This window comes from Ovis aries, chromosome 13 (genome assembly GCF_016772045.2).
Source record: "Ovis aries strain OAR_USU_Benz2616 breed Rambouillet chromosome 13, ARS-UI_Ramb_v3.0, whole genome shotgun sequence".
Lineage (NCBI taxonomy): Eukaryota > Metazoa > Chordata > Mammalia > Artiodactyla > Bovidae > Ovis > Ovis aries.
Window position 1 is genome coordinate 46,947,465 of NC_056066.1, and position 20,515 is coordinate 46,967,979.

Sequence of the window (20,515 nt, forward strand, 5' to 3'; positions counted from 1 at the left end):
GTCAGAGGACAGAATTAAGACAAAGGACAATGAGAAGTTCCCAAGAAGATTTACATTTCCATGCAAGAAGAACTGTTACAAGAAAGAACAAAATCTGACTCCATATTGGACCTGTTTCTGCTACTTTAACCTTTGCTTCCAGTTGCTTTTGTTCACTAAAAGGTTACTGTCCATACATAATGGTCTGCCAAGGGGAACCCTGTCCCTCTGCTTGAATCTTCGTTCAGAACCCCGTCTACCTGCGGATGGCTACAGGGAAGAAGAAATTAACATATCTGGCCTCCCCCATAAGGCTGGCCATTCCAGGAGATATTTGCAAGATTAATGGCCTTTTTACTTTACTTCCTCACCTCCCACCCCTCTATAAAAGAACCTAGCATCCAGACTCCAATAAGATGGCTATTTTGAGACATTAGTATGCCATCTTCTCAGTCTGAAAGCTTTCCAAACGAAGTCCTTATTCCTTCCTTCAACACCTGGTTTCTGATTTATTGGCCTGTCCTACTGCAAGCAGGCTTCCCTGGTAGCTCAGAGGTAAAGAATCCACCTGCCGATGGAGGAGAATAGGGTTTAACCCCTACATCAGGAAGATGCTCTGGAGAAGGAAAAGGCCTCTCCAATATTCTTGCCTGGGAAGTCCCATGGACAGAGGAGCCTAGTAGGCTCGCAAAAGAGTCAGACATGACTTAGCAACTAAAACAACCACCACCTGTGGCAAGCAGAGTAAGCTTCAACTCAGTAACTGAATCCCCCACCAAACACTCACCCCTCCCCCTCTACTACTGCATCTGGTCACACCAGGTTGGCATGGCAACTTAACATGCCATGGAATGTGTGGTTCCTGAGGCAGCCACTTTCCTTCTAGGTGCTTGGGCCAGAACTCTGCTCTTGCCCTCAACTCCCTCTCTCATTCCCCACATATGATCCATCAGCAATCTCCTCATTCCAACCTCACAATATGACTACTTCTCACCACCCACCCCCTCTACTCAATCACCATCTTCAGCCCTGTACTAGCTAGCTCCCCTGCAGACCTACCCTGCTCACCCAGACTTGAGTCTATTCTCAGACATCAACAATCAGCATGTCTCTATCCCCTCTCTGTTCACAACTCTCCAACGGCTCCCACCACCAACCCCGCTTTCAAAGTAAAATCTACAGGCCTTCCTCCTAGGTGCCTGTGGCCTACCGTCACTCAACTCCCATAGTCTTTCTGACCTCAAAATCATTATCTCTTCCTCCTGCCTCAGGGCCTTTGAATCTGCAGTTTTCTCCACTGGGAATGCTCTTACCCCAGACATCCACATGACTCGCTTCCTACCATCTCCACTCAAAGGTGACTCAGCTTCCTGTTCTACCTTTCCTAAAATTTCAGCTCCCACCCAACACTTACTACCCGAAATCCTGCCAGATTCTTCTTCAGAGCACAAAGTCTCATTGTCTGCCTCCACACTAGTGTGTGAACTATGTGTGTGGAGGAAATCTCCACACAGCATCTGGAGCACCAAAAGCATTACCTGGCACACCGTCTGCAGTTAATACATGCACTAAATGTGGGGAGGACTGTGAAAAGCCTAAGCTGCAAGCAGATCTCAAATCTTGGAGGGCCAACAATCTAGAACTGGTTACAAAACAACAGGCCAGAAACAGCAAAGTCAAGGAGAAAATAAAGAGAGTGCCATAAGGAGCACAAAAGACCAGTAAACCCCATGGTGGTAGCTCATAGCCTAATCTGAAGCAGGAATTCTCCCCCAGCAAAAGAATGAAAGAAAGTCCAGAGTCAGGCCCTCTGAGGGAAGAATAACTTTTAGAAAAGCAGGGAGTGAAAATGAATAAATAAGGTTACCTAGCATCGGGAACAGGCTAGTGTGTTGGGAGTTCTTTAGGCAAGACCTGGAAACAGGTCAGGGAAGGATTGCAAAATGTTTAAATTAAAATAACCTAAGAGTATTAAATAAAAATAAATCAGCTTTTTAAAAGCTTCCATTTACAAGTACAAGCTCTATATAACTGCAAATTATGACTGCTTACTTCTAATTCCCTTAATCATAATGGGAAAATTCCTTAAAGCCATCAGTAATATAAGAAACGAGTCCCCAAACGGATCCCAGGTTTTTCTATGGAGACACTGAAGAGGGTGGCAATAATCAACTCAGAATTTCTAATATACCAGGTTTCAGTCAATAATGTTTAGATTAACAGCATCAGTCACCAAATTAGCTGAGGTACACCTAACTCATTCCTGCAATGCTATGAGCCTTTGCTACACAAAAGAGATAGGCAGTGTGGTCTGAAACCTAGCCAATATTCTAGACAGGTACTTTCATAAGCATTTTTGAAATATCCGAACAGACATTAACATTCAACTTAATTAGAACTTCCCTGATGGTCCATTGGCTAAGACTCCAAGCTCCCAATGCAGGGGGCAGTGGGGCTAGGGTTCCACCCTGGGGCAGAAAACTATGTCCCTGTGCAGAACCTAAGTCCCAGAAGAGCCAAATAAAGAAATAATTTTTTAAAAACAAAGATTAAAAAAAAACTCAACTTAAGTGACTTGCCACAGTCAGAAAATACAACTGCACACGACCATTTGAGGCATGGGGGTGGAGAACTAATACAACAAGGTATTAAAATACCAAGTTTCTTAAAAAAAAAAAAATTTACTCCCTACTCCAAGCAAAGAAGTGAAATGCCCTGGGATTCAAAGAAAGAATCTGGTCACCATTTCAGCAAAGGAAATAGTCTAGAAAGCAGATAGCTCATGTTCAGGCTGTCAGGTAAAACAAGCAGTCAGCTGGACACACCTACTGACCCCCTTTTAACTAAAACGTGTGCCATGAGGGCTTACTCTGTGCACACTCACTGCTGGGCTTTCAAAAGACAAGTGCCCAGAAAGCTATTAAATTCAGGATGAGTGCAAAGAATTCAGAATTCTGAGCTGAAAGACTCTTTTTATAAATCTCATAAGACTCACCTTCAGGGGCTAAATGCGCAAAGTCATATGTAAAGGTGAAAAGGCAGGTACAGACAACTGGAAGAGCGATGTCTCAGTACAACAGCATCCAAATGCAAAACATATAAAAATTAAAATGTTCCAACCACCACTGCCTCTAGCCTCTGGCTTCAAAGAGGAAGAAACTGGGTAAGGAAGGTCACACGGCAATTAATGACAGCTCATAATGACTGTCTCAGGACTCCCAGCCATGTCCTCACCCTGTCCAGCCTTCTCTGAACATAGGCGTCCAAATATTAGAAGGGTTAGCATCTTCCATCTCCTCTGTTACAGCACTGCAAGACTAAAAGTAGCAGCGACTCCTAATGCCTCAGATCCAGAAATCCCATACGGGTGACTTGCTTCCACCTGCAGCTGCCCTCATTTACCCTCTGCACTGACAATCAAGAATTTAAAGTCATGCTTAAAACCCCCAGCCTGCAGGCCGAATTCCTGTCAGCTACCCATCAAAGGGACATCTAGAGTCAAAAGGAGAAAATTCTGCGCCCATAAACTAGTCACACTCGAAAATGTCAATTTCTTTTTCCAAGAAGGTGGCAACAGGGGGACCCCAACCCCCGCGAGTCTTGTCAGAGAGGAAGGCCCTGGGGACCGGGCAGGAGCTGCTAAAATTACTTGGCGCAGCCACTGTAGGAGAGAAAGAAAGCAAAAATATAAAGGGCAACCCCCCCCCCCCCATCCTCTGCCGTCCCTCTTGATGGCCCTGCATTCCTGGGGGCACAGAGATGCCCGGGCGCACCGCCTGCGGAGGGCCGACCGGAGAGCGATCGCAGGCTGCGCGGGCCGAGGGCCGGGGAGGAGGCGGCAAGGACTGGGTCCCGGGGAGACCCCACTAGCCTGCCCGCCGCGCGGCCTGAGGGCCCGAGCGCCCCGCGGCTCCGGCCACGAGCAGGGGCGAGCGCTCAGGGGCTCGGCGGGGGCTGGGGGTCGCCAGGCATCCCTGGGTCCCGCAGCCAGGATGACCTGCCGGTGCGGGGACCCGGCAGACGGGCCAGGGTGTGGGGGCGCAGGCCGCGCCGCGGGGCCGCTGACAGCGCGCGGGGGCCGTGCCTGGTTGGCCTCGTGGGCGCCGCAGGCCCCTCGCTGCCGGGCCTGGCAGCTGCGGCCCGCGGCCAGGTAGGGGGCGCGGCGGCCGGGCTCTCACCTGGCTGCAGCTCGCCGGGCTCCCGTCCTGCCGGCTGCGCCTCCGCTGCGCCTCAGCTCCGCAGTACCAGCCGTTGCCTCTGGCTCCCGCGACTGCCGCCTGCAAAATGGCGCCGCGGAGGGGCGGGCCGGGGGCGGGGAGCCGTGGAGCCGCCCGCCCCCGCGCGGACCTGGACCCACCTCTCTCTCCGCGCCCGACCCCCGCCCTCTTGTCTCCCCCGAGGGAGGGGCTCCCCGCCCGTCCGCGAAGCTAAGGCAGCCGTCAGGCCCCCCATGTGCCCTCCCCTCGTCGTCCTCTCTGCCCCGCCACTCTCCATTTATTTCCCACCGCCCCTCGCGTGGGAAGCGCGCCCCTTCTCGTGCCTTCCAGTCTCACCGCTCTTGCGGACCCACTTGGACTGTAGAGCGCTTGCCTGAAGAGTGTCGTCCTCCTCGTATCCCCTCTTTAACCAGCCTGACACCGAGCGAGCTCTGTCGTCTCTCAGTGAAGGTAATAAAGCAATCTGCGGCGCCTTGGGCTCAGTGGATTGGATGTCTTAAGGCACTTTCACTGTTTCTCCAGTTAGGCTGTCAGGGTTTTTGTTTTGTTTTGTTTTTAACTTACTGGGGAAGAGGTCCTCATTATATTGTGCAGACCGAGGCTTCTCAAACTCCCCTGAGGGTCGTATTTAGTTGCAGATTCTGATTCAGTGCGTTGGGATGCAGCCCCAGAGTCTACATTTCTAAAAAAAAAAAAACCCAGGAGATGTCACTGGATAAGGGTGGCTTAGCGGAAAGGCCGCAAATAAATCCGTAGCCGTCCGTCTTTAGCGCACCGCAGCCTCACCTTGACCATCTCAAGATGGCTGGGTCCCACCCCTAGGGCTTCTCAGACCAGAGGTGTGGCTTGAGGCTCCAGGTTTTGCGTTTCTGACAAGCTACTGGTGATGATCATGCTGTTCTCTGGGGTTCACACTTCGCGAGCCACTGCTGAAGACTATCTGAACTCAAGCCCAAACAAACAAAAACCTAATAATTAATACTCTCATAGCACCTTCCATCTTGAAGTTTGTCTAGTTGTTGTTACAACTGAGTAATAACTGACTAGTGCCCCCAAACAACTCTAGAGAGCTAAAGAACAGTGGACGGTGTCTGACCTTACATTAGGAGAAGATTTTATCATCGAATTTCTGCCTGTTTTACACAGTTTGGGGGCCTCGGTGTTATGGATATCACAAATGTCAATGATGGAGAGTAGTGACCAGCAACTGTGGGAATTTCATAAAATAGATGTGGTCTGCGCCTTTGAGAATCAATATGTCATCCTATTTACTTCTCTAATAACTTGTGTTTTTAAAATAAAAGAGTTGGCTTGTAAAATTCAGTACACCCTGGAAGGCCAGGTGTTTTGATCCACACTGAAGATGGAGAAAATAAGAGACAAAAATTCTGTGACCAGTACCTGAAGAAAAGTTCACACTGCCTGTCCGTTTTAACATCTACACCATCCTCCTATACCAGAGAGAGCCTTTTCCAGCCAACCTGTTTTGGGGGACTGTGGAATGTGGACAGGAGGTACTACTGTTTTGTTCAGCCAGGGATGAGAGATCTCTAATAGAAGGGGAGCTAACTATTGCATCATCAGTATCTTCCTCTCCTTCCCTAGACATTTACAGGCTTTTTCTATTGTGAAAAACTTCCGCTATCCTGGCCTCTCCCACCCTCCTACCTTTCTTCCTTCCCTGTCCTTCTCACTCCTCAGGTCCTGTCACTCTTTGCTTTCTCTAATGACAAAGTTACCAGTGTCCTTCTAGTTGCCAAATCCAACTGCCTGTGTACGGACCTTTTCTTCCTTGATGCCTCTGTAACAATCCATTGATTTCTCCCTCCTCCTCAAAACTCTTTTCTAGCAGTAATACCACTGGGTCTTATATATCATTCTACATTCATTCCCTCTCAGTGAATTATTCATGCTCACCTCTAGAAATGTTAGTTTTCCTTAATATCTCCTTTCTCTCCATCTTTTCCCCTGCCCTGTCCTCTGAAAGTCAGCCATCTCCTTATGATTCCCAAATCTCTCTCCAGACCAGACAGACGTCTTCCTGAACTTCAAGGCACACATTTCTAATTGTCTTCCAGATAACCTCTCCTGGATACTATCTAGGAATTTTAAATATGGCATCGCCACAAAATTTTTATTGATGAAATTCAAAATATAGTAATCATTAATATAATATTTTTGTAATGCAGGGCACTAATGAGAATAGAATTGGCAGTGGAGGGGGAGATTTTGCTTAATTGGGATCCAATTAATTAGTTGGAGTCCTATCATTAAATTGATTGCAAATGTTCATCTGTAAAATCATTCTTAGCTGAAACCAGAACAGCCCATGCATTGTAGTTTGCTGAGCCCTGAGAAAGTACTTGGAGAAGAGGGCAGAAGCTTCTTCCCTACATCTCTTGGTGTCAGGGGAACTGACGCTTACTAAATCAGTCCCATACTGAGACATACCTAGGCATGGCACAGCATGGGAGGACCCAAGACCTACCTGAAACGGTATCTTTTTTTTTTTTTTTTTGCATATTCAGTGATGTACATTGCACCATTTTTTAAAATGAAAGAAAGAATAAAAGGGAAAGAAAGACCCAATGTCCATTAACTGGGGAGTGGCTGAATAAACTGTGGTATAGCATTGTATGGAGTATCATGTAGCCCTCTCCCCAGTCCCACCCCCTTACTTTCCTTTTTTTTAATTGAGATATAATTCACATACTATAATATTCACCTTTTTAAAGTATATAATTCAGTAGTTTTAATTTGTTCACAAAGCTGTACAACCATCACCACTATCTAATTTTAGAACATTTCCATCATCCCCAAAATGAAACATCATACCTATTAGCAGTCATTCACCCTTCCTTGCCTCCCACCAGCCCCTGGCAACCACTAATCTACACTTTATGTATTTGCCTAATCTGGATATTTAATATAAATAGAATGATATGACATGTTATCTTTTGTGACTGGCATCTTTCACTTAACAGAATGTTTTCAGGATTAAAATATATTGTAGCATGTCAGTATTTCATTCCTTTTTTTATTGTGGTAGAATATACACAACATAAAATTTACCATTTTAGTCATTTTTAAATGTACAATTCAGTAGCATTAAGTGCACTTATGCTATTTTGTAACCATCACCACTATCCATCTCCAGAACTTTTTTATCATCCCGTACTGAAATTGTGTACCCATTAAACAATACCTTCCCATGCCCCTAGGTAACTACTATTCTATTTACTGTCTCTGAATTTTCCTGTTCTAAGTACATCATCTAAGAGGACTCATACAATATTTGTCCTTTTGTATCTGACTTCTTTCACTTAGCCTAAGTGAACAATAATCCCGGTTGTAGCACATATCAGAATTCCATTCTTTTTAAAAAAAATACTTATTTATTTGGCTGGACTGGGTTAAAGTTCAGCAACCAAACTCTTACTTGCAGCATGCGGAATCTAGTTCCCTAACTAGGCATCAGACCCAGGCCTTCTGCATTGGGAGCACAGAATCTTAGCCCCTGGACCACTAGGGAAGTTCTCATTCTTTTTTAAGGTCAGAATATATTCTATGTATAGATATACCATAGATGACATCTTCACCACCAGGCTGACACCAAGAGAGACAGCTATGGGTAGCAGTGTCCTCAAGGTACAAGCCGGGACTGGAAGTACCGGTAAGAAATCTGCCAGAGAAGTCAATGTACAAAGGTTAGAAGCTGAGGTTTCTTCAGCAGGAGGGCTGGGCTTGGCAGAGATGTCCAGGTGGTGAGTGAGCAAGAAAAAGCTGGCCTGAGGCTTGGAGAGACTTGTGCTTTGTATTTGATCACTGTAGAAAATGACTCAGTCCCTCTCTAAAAGCTGGGACCTCTATTCCCCAAAAAGGGACAAAAATTTAGACATCATCGTATCGTTTTCCAGCTATCAGATTGGCAAAGATTAATAACAAGGTTGGTTATGGCAAAGGGAATCTGTGGGAGGAAGTCTAAATTGGTCTACCCTTTCCGGAATAGAATTTAGTATTATCTGTCTTTTTTGTTTTTTTATCTGTCTGTTTAAATGCACATATATCTTAAAATATCTGTTTAAATGTATGTGCTCTTAACCCAGAAGACAAGTTCTGGGAATGACACAAACATACACTGGTGGGCACAAGGATTTATGGACACGGATGCTCAAGAAGACACGTCCTCTTCCCCTTCAACCTCCTCCATGTCCCCCTTTGCTCAACAGCCCCTCTTGGCCTCAGGCCGCTCCCATTCCCAACCCCAGTAACATCAAATTCCCTATCTGTTCATACCCACTACTACTTGTTTCCTACTTCCAAAAGATCTTTTCCCCATGAGCTGTGCATTCCCTCGGCCCTGCTTCTGTTTATCCACAATCCCACCTACCCTTGGGAGGCCCTTCCGCCAGCCTCTGGCCTAAAGAGCCCTCTGAGACCTCCCTTCCTCAGGTGTTCTCCTTCGCTGCATTTCAGTATTGCCCCCTCCTTTCTAAAAACCCACTTCCTCCCCAGCTGGTGCACCTCTCTCCCCCTTCTCAGCTCAGCTTCTGGAGAGAGCCACTTCCAGTCCCTGTCTCCTCATTCTGACATCTCTCCTCTCATCACCCTCTGGAATCAGGTTCTATCCCTATTTTCCTCTGAAACCACCCAAGTAAATTACCCATTTCCTCCAAACTGCACAATCCAGGAGATCTTTTCTACATACATCTTACTAGAACTTTCTGGAGATATTTGGCATAGCTGGTGCTACGTTCCCCCAGGAAAAGCTCTTGTTCCTTGGCTTTGTGGCTGCATTTCAGACTTGTTCTTATACATCTCTGATCATCTTTTTTTTTCCTGCTTCTTCTCAGACTCATTTTCCTCCTGCCTGCTTCAAACACTGGGGTTAGAGATAGAGTGTGGTTGTGTCTGTTTTCCCCTCAGAAGCCCTTCAGGGGCTTTGCTGTTCCTTCTGCTTGGACTCTTTCCTCTGGATCATTCTTGTTCATCCTTTAAGTCTCATCTTGGCCTCTTGTAGAAACCTTTCTTGAGCCCCTCAGCTGGTATACGTGTACCCTGGAGTAATTCCTAGTATTTAGAATGGAATTATATTGAAATGATTTGTTTTTCTGTCTCACTCCACTGCCTCACTAACTGTCAGCTCCTCTAGGACAGAGATCTTAATCTATGTAACCCTGCACATGGCTAAAATAGTGCCTGGACAACAGTGGGTGCTCAGCAAGCACATAGTGATCTCAGCTGCTGGACTGAACCAATGGGGCCTGATCACTGATGGAGGGGAAGGTGTGAAGAGAGAGGCATACTCAGGATTAACTCCTAGGTTCCTGGAGAATTGGAAGCTAAGAGAGAAACAAAAATTAGAGGCAAAACACAAAAAGCCTCAAATGTTAGGTAATAAGAAATTATAGAATTTTATTCTGTAAAGGAGTCATTTGAACCTAGACCCTCAGAGAGACATTTAGTCTTTGGGGGAAAAAATGGAAAAAGAATAAAAATCCATCAGTAATTATCTAAAGTAGAAAAAAAGCAAAACTAATTCTAGCATTGGAATTTAGGATGCTGTCACCCTGTGGGGGGATAGTGATTAAGGAGAAGCCCATGGGGTCTTCTGAAGAGCTGGTCATGTTCTTTGCTTTGATGTGGGTGCTAGGCATGCAAGCGTATTCACTTTGTGAGATTTCATTAAGCTACACACTTGTGACATGTGCATTTGGTGGCGCTAGTGGTAAAGAACCCGCCTGCCAGTGCCGGAGACTTAAGAGATGCTGGTTCGATCCCTACTTGGGGAAGATCTCCTAGAGAAAGAAAGGCAACCCACTCCAGTATGCTTACCTGGGGAATCCCATGGACAGAGCAGCCTGGCAGGCTACAGTCCATAGGGTCGCAAAGAGTCAGACACAACTGAAGCAACTTAGCACACACACAGCATACTATGAAACATCTTTAGTAAGTAAATGCAACACCTAGGCTTAGAAAAAAGTCCATTTATTGGATTTATATCCAATAAATCAGGTATTCCCCATTTTAAATAACATGGTCCATCTCCAGAAGAAAGTGGCAATGAAGCCCCAATCTAGAATGGGTTCTGGGGCAGAAGTTCAGGCCAAGGAAAATGAACTGATCCAAGTTGTGGTTTCCAGGAATGGATACTTTAGGAAACAGTGATGTGCATATATATACTACAGGATGTGAAGGTTTAATTTTGAATATATACTTTAGTCTTCAGATAATTGTGACATGAAATTCTTGTAGCCTTAGAGAAAAGGCACAGGGTACCTGCCCCATCTCTGCCTTGCTGGATGACCTTGGGGAAACCATTTAACCAGGCTACGTGTAGGTGTCCCATTATGCAAACTTAAGATAATTCTGTCTACTCTATCTACCACCTAGTGAGTATATGGATTAATTATATAATTACTGTGAATGTATTTTCTACAAATGTTTTTCATAGCCCTTTACAAATAAAAATTACATAGTAGTATAAGAGGCCTAATCTAGCTGTAAAACTGAGCCCACAGTTGGTTTTGAGCCATAAAAATGAGCCATACCACACACTCATTCTTTCCCTAGACTATGTTTACATTCTATCTATAATGAATTTCATTCTCTTTGTTTTTGATAAGACCTCCAGTTATATAAGGTCACTTGGAATTTAGGTCTTTTGTGCCCAGATTGTTGACTGCTCCACTTACTCATCTAAGTTAGTATAACCATGTCATTGGTCACATGTTACCTGCCAGGCACTGGGCATCATTGACAAAGCTCACTTCACCTGCCGCAGTGAGCCTACATACTGGTAAGTATGGGAGGTCAGGAGAGAAGTAATTGTATACCCAGTGTCTAGCTGGGCTCCTGGTACCCAGTGGACTTGTGTTCTAAGTCATGAAATGGTAACCAGTAAGTAAGTAAAATTTGTGTCTGTGATAAATGCTAAAAAGGGACAATAAAAGGGGCTGACTATAATCCAGGTTGGGGCGCCATCTTCGGTAAAGTGGTAAAGAAGGCCTAAAGGGACATTATTGCTGTGACTCAAAGTCAATTATACTCAGTTGGGAAAGACGATTCCAGAAAGAGGAATAGCAAGTATAAATGTCCTGAGGCAGGAAAAAGCATGTCATGTTTGATAAATTGAAAAGCAACTGATGTGATTGGGACACAGAAGGTAGGACAGAGAATGTGATGAAATGAGATTGGGGAAGAGGTCAAGAGAGGCCCAGATGGAACAGGGTTTCTAAGTATGATAAGAAGTCATTAGAGGGTATGAGCAGGGAAATAATATGATCTCGTTTCTGTTTTAAGATGATCACTCTGTTGCTCTGTGGTTTGGGATGCATTAAAAGTAAAACAAACAGAACAGGGAGGAATTATAGTAGCTCAGATGGAAGAAGGTGGCTTGACCTGAAGTGAGAGCAGTAGAAATGAACATAAGGAGGCAAATTCAAAATATCCTTGGAAGATAAAATGACGGGGATTGCTACCAGGCTGTATATGGAGTGCAAAGGAAAGGGAGGTATCAAGGAAGGCTTTTGGGTTTGGAGCTTAGGCAGTCAGAAAGGTGAGGAACTACTTCATAGACAGGATGAATGGAGGAGCTTTGGAAAAGTCTTCTATCTGTGACATCTCAAGAGGGAACAAAGGATAGCTACATCCAGATTCACTCTTATGGGCTCAGGGAGGATGGTTAGGCTGGAGTTACACACCTGGGAGTCATCAGCTCTGTGTAATATTTAAAACCAATGAATCCAATAGGATCATGTAGGAGAGTATACAGATGGAGAGGAGTGAAGTCCCAGAGATGAGCCCAAAGAGTCTTCACCAGCACAGGAGACTGTGTAATACCCAATGTTGGTGAAGACATGAGGAAATTAAAACCCTCCCACACTCGACAGAAGTTAAATCAGTACAACCTTTCTGGAAACCTTGACAAAGTATATTTTAAATCTTAAAAAAATGCTTACACTTTAATCTTACAAGTCTATAGAAGTTTCAGTTCAGTTCAGTTCAGTCGCTCAGTCGTGTCCGACTCTTTGCTACCCCGTAAACCACAGCATGCCAGCCCTCATGTCCATCACCAACTCCTGGACTTTACCAAAACTCATGTCCATTGAGTCAGTGATGCCATCCAACCATCTCATCCTCTGTCATCCCCTTCTCCTGCCTTTAATCTTTCCCAGCATCAAGGTCTTTTCCAATGAGTCAGCTCTTCGCATCAGGTGGCCAAAGTATTGGGAGTTTCAACTTCAACATCAGTCCTTCCAATGAACACCCAGGACTGATCTCCTTTAGGATGGACTAGTTGGATCTCTTTGCAGTCCAAGGGACTCTCAAGAGTCTTCTCCAACACCACAGTTCAAAAGCATCAATTCTTTGGCACTCAGCTTTCTTTATAGTCCAACTCTCACATCTATACCTGACTACTGGGAAAACCATAGGCTTGATTAGACAGACCTTTGTTGGCAAAGTAATGTTTCTGTTTTTTAATATGCTGTCTGGGTTGGTCATAACTTTCCTTCCAAGGAATAAGTGTCTTTTAATTTCATGGCTGCAGTCACCATCTGCAGTGATTTTGGAGCCTCCAAAAATAAAGTCAGCCACTGTTTTGCCATCTATTTGCCATGAAGTGATAGGACCGGATGCCATGATCTTAGTTTTCTGAATGTTGAGCTTTAGGCCAACTTTTTCACTCTCCACTTTCACTTTCATCAAGAGGCTCTTTAAGTTCCTTTCTGCTTTCTGCCATAAGGGTGGTGTCATCTGCATATCTGAGGTTATTGATATTTCTCCTGGCAATCTTGATTCCACCTTGTGCTTTTTCCCAGCCCAGCATTTCTCATGATGTACTCTGCATAGAAGTTAAATAAGCAGGGTGACAACATACAGCCTTGAAGTACTCCTTTTCCTATTTGGAACCAGTCTGTTGTTCCATGTCTAGTTCTAACTGTTGCTTCCTGACCTGCATACAGATTTCTGAAGAGGCAGGTTAGGTGGTGTGGCATTCCCATCTCTTTCAGAATTTTCCACAGTTTATTGTGATCCACACAGTCAAAGGCTTTTGGCATAGTCAATAAAGGAGAAATAGATGTTTTTCTGGAACTCTCTTGCTTTTTCTATGACACAACAGATGTTGCCAATTTGATTTCTGGTTCCTCTGCCCTTTCTAAAACCAGCTTGAACATCTGAAAGGTCACGGTTCACGTATTGCTGAAGCCTGGCTTGGAGAATTTTGAGCATTACTTTACTAGCATGTGAGATGAATGCAGTTGTGCGGTAGTTTGAGCATTCTTTGACATTGCCTTTCTTTGGCATTGGAATGAAAACTGACACTTTCTAGTCCTGTGGCCACTGCTGAGTTTTCCAAATTTGCTGACATATTGAGTGCAGCACTTTCAAGCATCATCTTTTAGGATTTGAAATAGCTTGACTGGAATTCCATCACCTCCACTAGTTTTGTTGGTAGTGATGCTTCCTAAGGCCCACTTGACTTCACATTCCAGGATGTCTGGCTCTAGTTGAGTGATCACACCATCATGATTATCTAGGTCATGAAGATCTGTGATCATACCATCATGATTATCTGGGTCATGAAGATCTTTTTTGTACAGTTCTTCTGTGTATTCTTGCCACCTCTTCTTAATATCTTCTGCTTCTGTTAGGTCCCTACCATTTCTGTCCTTTATTGAGCCCATCTTTGCATGAAATGCTCCCTTGGTATCTCTAATTTTCTTGACGAGATCTCTAGTCTCTCCCATTCCATTGTTTCCCTCTACATCTTTGCATTCCAGGCATAGGAACCTGGAATGTAGGTCCATGAATCAAGGAAAATTGGAAGTGGTCAAACAGGAGATGGCAAGAGTGAACGTCGACATTCTAGGAATCAGCAAACCAAAATGGACTAGAATGGGTGAATTTAACTCAGATGATCATTATATCTACTACTGTGGGCAAGAATCCCACAGAAGAAATGGAGTAGTCATCATAGTCAACAAAAGATTCCGAAATGCAGTACTTGGATGCAATCTGAAAAACGACAAAGTGATCTCTCTTCGTTTCCAAGGCAAACCATTCAATATCACAGTAATCCAAGTCTATGCCCCTACCAGTAATGCTGAAGAAGCTGAAGCTGAACAGTTCTATGAAGACCTACAAGACCTTTTAGAACTAACACCCAAAAAAGATGTCCTTTTCATTATAGGGCACTGGAATGCAAAAGTAGGAAGTCAAGAAACACCTGGAGTAACAGGCAAATTGGGCCTTGGAATGCGGAATGAAGCAGGGCAAAGACTAATAGAGTTTTGCCAAGAAAACGCACTGGTCATAGCAAACATCCTCTCCCAACAACACAAGAGAAGACTCTACACATGGACATCACCAGATGGTCAACACCGAAATCAGATTCATTATATTCTTTGCAGCCAAAGATGGATAAGCTGTATACAGTCAGCAAAAACAAGACTGGGAGCTGACTGTGGCTCAGATCATGAACTCCTTATTGCCAAATTCAGACTTAAATTGAAGAAAGTGGGGAAAACCACTAGACCATTCAGCTATGACCTATTGAAGTTTATCCTATGGAAATAATTATGAATGTATGCAAAGGTTTATGGACATGGATGTCTATTGTAGTATAATTTGTAATAATAAAAAATGGAAAATCTAAACATCTCATAAGAGAGATTTTTAAGTTTTTTCTTTTTCTTTTTGGCCTGAGCTGCACAGCATGCGGGATCTTAGTTCTCTGTCCAAGGATCAAACCCAAGGCCCCTGCAGTGGAGTGGTGGAGTCCTAACCACTGGGCCACCGTGGAATTCCCAAGAGGAATTACTAAATACATTTCAACACACGTGTTATGCAACTATTTTGTTTGATGATGTAGAAAAATATCAAATGATTGGAAACAGTGTTCATGAAACATAAAAGCAGTTTGAAGTGCATATAAATTAAATTACCTTTGGCTGGAAATAACAAAGAATGCTGAATAAGTTTATGCATAAGGAATAAAGAATGTAAGGGCATAAGGAAAATGTATTTTCTCTTCTAACAAAAGCCCAGAGGTAAGGGTGGATTTAGGGTTGATTAATAGTTTCATAATGTCTTTGAGAACCCAAATTCTTTCCAGGATGTGGGGCAGGGTGTGAAAAAGGTTAGGAAACAGTGACTTAGACCAGTGGTTCTCAAAGGGTAATAGTTAAACCACCAGTTTCAATTGGGAATTAAAAAAAAAAACAAAAAAACAAATCCTTGGGTTCCATCCCAGACTTTCTAACTCATAAACTCTGGAGGTAGGGCCCAGTAATCTATGTTTTAACAAACTCTCCAGGTAATTATAATGTTTGAAAATCATTGACTTAGACTATTCAGGATTTACTGTTGAATTGGGAATACCTGAAAAATGTGACTGTGGCATATGACTAGGGAGAGGTTGATGGATAGTCATGGTTAATACTGGGATTGGTTTTCTAGCATATTTTCCTGGACAAAGAAGGCTAGAAGCTAAAACTCCCACCCATCAGAACTTCCACCCCCTCAAAATGCTCCTGTGAACCTGTTAAAGAAAGCTGAGAGGCAGGACTCAGAAAAGACTGACGTGCTGGTGTGAATATGGCACGTGCATGTGTGCTCAGTTGCTCAGACGTGTCCAAGTCTGCAGTCCTGTAGACTGTAGCCCACCAGGCTCCTCTGTCCACGGGATTCTCCAGGCAAGAATACTGGAGTGGGTTGCCATTTCTTCCTCCAGGGGTTTTTCCTAACCCAGGCACCAAAACCTGCCTCTCCTGCATCTCCTGCATTGGCAGGCAGATTCTTTATCACTGAGCCACTTGGGAATGGTGCACAGGGGTTTGGATTCTGGAGGTGGCAGCAGTTTCCTCATCTGCAATATCCTGACTGTGGCATGGGCATTAGGGTCATTGGCATCCCAGTTCTCAGCGCGGTTTGAGGAGTCATTCTGTGACTCCTTTTTTTTTTATTGTGGAATAAAAGAATCATCTTAACCATTTTTTAAGTTCAGCCATGTTGAGTATATTTACATTGTTGTACAACAAATCACTAGGACCTTTTCCTCTTGCAAAACTGAAAGTACCCATTAAACATGAATTTCTCCCATCCCCTACCCCTTGGCAACCAACTTTTGACCTTGTTGCTATGCTTTTTACTACTTTAGAAACTTCATGTTAGTGATCTCATATAGTATTTGTCCTTTTGAAGCTGGCTTATTTCACTTAACATAATGACGTCAAGGTTCATTGCTGTTATAGCATGTGACAGGTTTTCCTCCTTTTTTAGGCTGTGTGATATTCCATTGTATGTATGTGTGGTGGTGTGCTAGTTGTTCAGTCGTGTCTGACTCTTTTCAATTCCATGGACTGTAGCCTACCAGGCTCCTCTAACCATGTGATTTCCCAGGCAAGAATACTGCAGTGGGTTACCATTTCCTTCTCCAGGAGATCTTCCTGACCTAGGGATCAAAGCCCGGTCTCCTATATTGCAGGAAGATTCTTTCTCTCTGAGTCATAAACACAAACAAACAGTATATATCACATTATCTTGTTTGTTTGTGTTTTTTTGACCATGCCATGTGGTATGTGGGATCTTAGCTCCCTCACCAGGAATTGAACTCATGCCTCTTGCATTGGAAGCACCAAGTCTTAACCACTGGACCACTAGGTAAATCTCATTTTCTTGATCCATTTCTCTGTCAATGACATTAAGATTATTTCCATCTCTTGGCTATTTTAAGTAGTACTGCAATAAACATGAGTATGTAAACATCTCTTTAAGATCCTGCCTTGAATTCTTTTGAACATATACACCCACAAGTGGTATTGCTGGATCATATGGTAATTCTATTTTTAATTTTTCTGAAGAACTTCCATACTATAATGGATTCACCATTCTGACTTTTTCTTAAAGGGCCAAGTGGTAAACATTTTAAGCTTTGTGGATTATATATGGTCTCTGTCACAACTACTTAACTCTGCATTGTAGTGTGAAAGCAACTATAGACAATATGTAAACAAAAGAGTGTTACTATGTTTTAATAAAACTCTATTTATAAAAATTGGCAGTAAGTCTGCTGGCCATAGTTTACCTACCTCTAACATAGATCATGTTTGTTCAGCCCTGCCAATGATTCTGTGAACAACATACTTTCTGCTAGAGAAGATTATGTTGTCTGCTGCTAAGAATCCCCAAAAATAAAACATTAATGAGTTGGTGCTCTGTTAACAATAAAGAAAAAGGAAATGGCAGTTGAGTGAGCAACCAGTATAATTTCCTATGAAAGATAGTGTGTACAGTTAAAAGAGAGAGAGAAATACAAAATGAAAGAAGTGGAAGGGGATCATGATAACCGACCTCCCAAATGGCCCCCAATGATCCTTTCCTTCTATTATTCAAACACTTGTGAATGGTTTTTGGGTAGGTGAATGGTTTACAGGGTAGTGCCCTCCCATAATGAACAAAGCTGACCTGTGTAATCAAAGAAGGTTGGAGAAAGAACAATGTGTGACTTATAAGGCTGTGAAAACCTTGTGTCTTTTATCTTGTTTTCTCTTGGATCCCTTGCTATAGGGGAAGCTAGCAGCCATTCCATGAGGATACTCAAGCAGCTCTTGGGAGAGGTTCATGTGACAAGAAACTGAGGCCCCCTGCCAAAGGCCCTGTGAGCATATCATCTTGGAAGAGGATTTTTCAGTCCCAGTTAGACCTTCAGCTGACTGCAGACCCAGCTAATGTCTTAAAACTGCAACCTCCCAAGACCCTAAGCCTGAACCCCAGCTAGGCTGTTCCTGAATTCCTGACCACAGAAGTTATATAATAAATGTTTAGTTTTGTTTTAGGCCTCTACATCTGGGGATAATTTATTGTACAACAATAGGTAACTAACAGGAATACAATAAGATATCAGTTATCGTATAATTATCCTTGGGTTGGTCGGATTACAAGTGACTCAATTTCTTTGTTGTACTTGAAGTTCTGAAGTTTCTGCAATAAACATATACTAGAATCTTCGTATTACCTTTCTGTCTCTAGTCGATTCTTCCCACCTGCTTTTCCACAGTACTCAGGTTAGTCTCCTGTACTATGCCATGAGTCTCTTGGCTGGCCAAGAAACCATGATGTCTCACCTAATCGTCAAATTCTTTCTTCTCTAGGTGATCCACAAGGCTAATACTATATAGTTCATTCATAGAGGTCAAGTGCTACAAAACTAAAGACAGAAACCAGGAGAAATTCCTGAGACCCTTGTAATAGCCAGTGTCTTCTATCAGATTTCCCAGAAGCAGACTTCAGATAAAGGTTTGTTTGCAGGTGATTTATGAAGGAAAGGCTGCCAGGAGAAATTGCTAAAACAGTGGGGAAAGCAGAATGAGGAAAGCAGAAGCTAAGAGAGAAGTAATTTTAGGTAAGGTCTCAGCCTCCTCCTGATCCATAGGGGAGTTCTGGAGAAGAAGCTAATTCTCAATAAGGGAGCTGGGTGCTCATACCCAGTACTTGTCAGTCAAGACATAAGCTCCTGTCCTCTCTGTGCTTTTAGGCAGAACAATTCCAGTAGCCCAGTACAGATGTAGGATAGTCCTCTAAATAGATGTAGGCCATTGGAAGCAAAAGCACAGAGAAGCCAGGTGAGTGACGAACGGCTGTTGTCAGTGGAACCCAGGGTGGGTTGAGCATTTGGGTGGAGCACTGAGAACATATACTAAGCACCCCTTATAGGCATTTGAGATGTTTCTTGTGTGGAGGATGGAGCACTGGTCAAAGAGATGGATGCAGAGAAGACTACTTAGAAGGTGATGAAAGTCTACATGAGAAGTGATTAATTAATGCTATGGCAAAAGGGATAGATATGAAGAGTCAGAGTGGAAAAACTCAATTAGCTGAGCTTGAAAGAGTTACTTAACCTATCTGGTCATCACCTGTGAAATGGGTCAGTTTTAATAATAGTGAAAAAATAAAATTAGTGGCAATAATGTTTGTTAAGCACTTTACTACAATCAAGATACTGATTGTTCCAAATACTTCACAATTGTTATTCTTAGTGTAACCCTCACAACCACCCCATGAAGTACACAGTTCTTGTCCCCGTATGACAAAGATACTGAGGCTCAGAGAGATTAAGGGCCCATGACTAGCACCTTTCTCAAAATATTGTTGAAACAATAAAATAACAGCCATAAACAATAATTATCATCATTATTTTTATTATTATTGCTGATATTAGGAGTGACAAGATTTAAAAGAAGATTTGGAGAGAAAGGCTAAAGATGAAAATCATCTAAGAGTCCAATTTGGTGGATGGATAGATGTTGACTTCACAGATGACATGGCATTATTGGGAACATGGGCGTGTAAGTGGAGGGTAGAGAGGCTGGAGACCAGAGGGTGAAAAGGACTTTGTGTCTGACTCTTGTTAAGGTTTGTATGTTTGTGGGATGCCAGACTAGGAATGCCTGATGATATTTAGAAACACGAGTCAGGAGCTTGGGAGACAGCTTAGGGCTGGAGATAAAGACTTGGCCATCATCTCCATAAATCTACCCAGAGGATATTAGGGGGCCACAGAGCAGCAGGGATACCTCATCCTGGAGAGACAGAAGAAGGGAGAGTCAGCCAAGACCTGACGGTCTTGTGGGCCTCAAAATTTTCTGATTTTTGTTTCTGTTAAAAGGAAACTATTATCCATTAAAAAATTTTTTTTGGTCACACCCTCCAGCATATGGGATCTTAGTTCCCCAGTTCCCCAATCAGGGATCAAACCCATACCCTCTGCATTAGAAGACCATATCACTGGGCCCCCAGGGAAGTCCTCCCCTGAGTTTCAATATCTCCCATCAGCCCTCATTTCCATCATCACCAATCAGTTTCCAATTTCACTGACATTTTTTCTCATTCTCACCAACCTTGGAGTTCCCCATCATTTGCCACCCCTCAGCTTCCTCCAGGCTGTTTGTCAAAATCACCCATTTCTTCCTTGATTCAACAAAGGTGATATCAATAATAGCTCTAGCTTGATAATAGCTACTATTTACTGATGCCATAAATATCTGTCGAAGACTTACTGTGGGTAGGGTACTGCACTAAGGCCCAAGTTATTGCAGCACACAGGGTAGACATGGTCTTCGATCTTTTGGAGTATACAATTAAGATGGAATCAAGGACAAGTCAACAGATACAAGGGGACCACTCCAGATCGTGACTTATGATTCAAATAGAGCAAGATGAGAGTGAGTAAAGATGGGTCCATGTTGATACAGCATCCAGGACAGTCTCTCTGAAGAGGCTTCTTGGCCCTGGGACCAAAAAGAGGATTTGTTCAG

General features: G+C 43.5%; 1 protein-coding gene and 1 long non-coding RNA gene across 2 annotated transcripts in view; one reads left to right on the forward strand and one right to left on the reverse strand.

Annotated features, from left to right (window-relative positions):
* The window catches only part of SLC23A2 (solute carrier family 23 member 2), a 138,169-nt gene extending 133,931 nt beyond the window's left edge, over positions 1 to 4,238 (reverse strand). Inside the window, exon 1 of the mRNA XM_027976819.3 lies at positions 4,158 to 4,238. The gene's annotated coding sequence lies outside the window, so the exon portion shown is untranslated. The remainder of the gene's footprint in view (positions 1 to 4,157) is intronic.
* A 124-nt stretch (positions 4,239 to 4,362) lies between these two features.
* On the forward strand, positions 4,363 to 18,215 carry LOC105609938 (uncharacterized). The gene is made up of 2 exons (XR_003591224.2): positions 4,363 to 4,646; positions 17,769 to 18,215. It is a non-coding gene; the product is annotated as an uncharacterized LOC105609938 (long non-coding RNA).
* Positions 18,216 to 20,515: the final 2,300 nt, after the last annotated feature.